This window comes from Papaver somniferum, chromosome 5 (assembly GCF_003573695.1).
Source record: "Papaver somniferum cultivar HN1 chromosome 5, ASM357369v1, whole genome shotgun sequence".
Classification (NCBI taxonomy): Eukaryota; Viridiplantae; Streptophyta; class Magnoliopsida; order Ranunculales; family Papaveraceae; genus Papaver; species Papaver somniferum.
The window spans coordinates 21,161,158-21,163,762 of NC_039362.1; positions in this window are offsets into that span (position 1 = coordinate 21,161,158).

Here is a 2,605-nt window from a genome sequence, read left to right on the forward strand (position 1 = left end):
CTTTATACAGTTGTTTTCGCTCGATCGCAGCTATAAAAAAGAGCTCAACCACGTTTTGATCTAGTTGTTTTATCTTAAGTAGAATCAACTTAGCTTGTCACACACACTTGGGTATACGTTTACTGGGTTTGTGAAAACCGTGCCCAAACGTGTACATGTATGTTGGTTCAATATAGTAACCCAAAAGGTTAACCATATGAGCATTTCATATTAACCTAGTTCTTCTTCACCATAACTAGTTCAATTGACTCCAATGAAGTAGTTAGAGAGTTGTTCAACTGCTATGAGATCTTATGTAACTACACAAGACACAATTGAAACAAAGATGATTCGATTATATTGAATCGACTCATGAACTTTATAGCCACGGTTTGCATAGCATTCCTTAGTAATTTAGGTTTCATGTTCAGAGCACATCTTTAGATCATAACCACTTAAGCTCACAAACAAGTTCGCGGACTTAAGGCAACCGGCAGAGTTTTCCAAACTCATCAGAAAATCTTAGCAAAGAGACTTCCTCCAGTTCGCGGACTAAACATGCAAACGAGTTTTTGGAAAATCCCAGCAGAAATTCTCGGTAAGAGAACTTCCGTCAGTTCACGGACTGGGTTCTCGGACTTGGCAAAGCCAATTCCTCCGGTTTCTCTCAATCAACAAAGTTCGAAAACTTCGGATTAAGGAATACATGGTTATGTAATCTAAACTCTCATTCCAATCATTGAGACATTCTCAGAAGACGTTATATAGCCGTTATTCACAGACCGTTTCATGTCAAAGCAATTCTCAAAGTAATTGAAACTTTTCATGACTTTCGTCACTAGGTGAAGATAAACTTGATCAAAGCGAAACGCTTTATCAACACACGATTTCGAGAAAAGATAAGTAGTGAATACTTAGCTCGAAATGTCAAATGTGTATAATCCGGTCTATATAGATTACGACTTTTTGTCTCATAAGAAGTAGGAGATAGAATAGATAGACGTTTGAGTGATAGATAAGTTCAAGTCTCCACATACCTTTTTGTTGATGAAGTTCCACGGCTCCTTGAGTAGATCTTCGTCGTTGTATGATGAATCGCTATGAAGTCCTTGAGCTCAACTACACTTTTCTATCCTAGTCCGAGACTTAGCTATAATAAGATAGAAATCAAGACTCATAGTTCTGATCACTAACATTGACAAACATGCTTGATATAGCAACGCATGCGAGGTTGAACGAGCTATGCTCTAACAATATTTTTCAAGACAAGTTCTTGAACTGAATCACATCCTTTAATGTCTTCTTCCATCTCAAGATTCACCACTTCCTGAGGTCTTGAGGATTTCTCCATTTATTTATTTTTTTTATTAAGGAAGGAAAAAAATATAAAATATGTATACGTTTATGAACAAGAGAAGGACACCCTTGTTATGGAAACCCTAAAACACCGAAGAAAGACACGGATGTTCGTGGACCTGTTATGAAAGGTTAATCAAAAATAAGGAAATACTCTCTGTTTTCAAATATCTTTTACCTTCAAATCTCAACAATTAAAAGATTTAATCAGAGCACATGAAAAAGATACACTAGTTACTAGGAGTCAAGATATGACTCAACATTCACAAAAGAAGAAAACAGCAAAATCAAACACAATACAAATGATAGCCTACAATAGACTTGAGCATCTCGCAATTGTCATCCTTGCAACTCTCAAGTTATATACAAGGATGAAATTACCTTGAGCTAGGTAACAACGTGAGATGTAATCCCACCATGATCATTGAGAGATGAGTTTTAAATACCATCCAAATGATTGAGTCTGGTATTCCTTACTTTCCTTCGGTTGTTTCTTATCCTAGATGCATAAGACATAAACCATTTTGAGTATCCATCAGAAGGATTTTTCTGAGGACAAAATCTAGGACCTCTAGAGATTGGTTCCAGAGGATCATAATTGAGAAAATTCCTTTTTTTAGACTTAGGTCTACCAGACTTCTTCTCATTTGCACTTTGAATGTGTACATTAGTGGTGTAAATATTATCACCATTAAGAGGGGCACGATTCCTGTAAACATGTCTAGAAAAGTGACTTTGGAAACCTTGTGCATGAGAGTTCTGATTTTCTGCAGGAATGAAATCCATTGTGGATGTTGTCAGGCAATTCACCTTGTCAAACATCAAAAAGAAGTTGATTTTGACGATCAGAAATCTGTTTCGTTCTAGCAAAAAAATGTGAATCATAATGATTGCTTTTCCTGCAGAAAGAACAAGATCGTGGATGGGAGACATCGGAAGGAACCTATTCTAAACTCATAGCACTATTGGAATACTGCAAGTTATGTAAATATTTCTTAGCAGATGCTTTCTTTGGAGTAATTTTCTTCATGTACTATATCCCTTGTGAGAAGTAGAGAAAGACATAGAAGTAGTTTTGCTCATTAAGACAGAGTTTTCCTTTTTCAAGGAATTGCAGTGTTCCTGGGCTGGGGGAAGAGATGCGACAGTTTCTCTTTTTCAGTACGAATGTTGTTCAGATCTGATGAATGAGTCTCGATCAAACGTTTTTCTCTAATTGAATATTCTTTAACAATATCTTCAGGAACACTAATTTTTTCCCGTTGTAGGG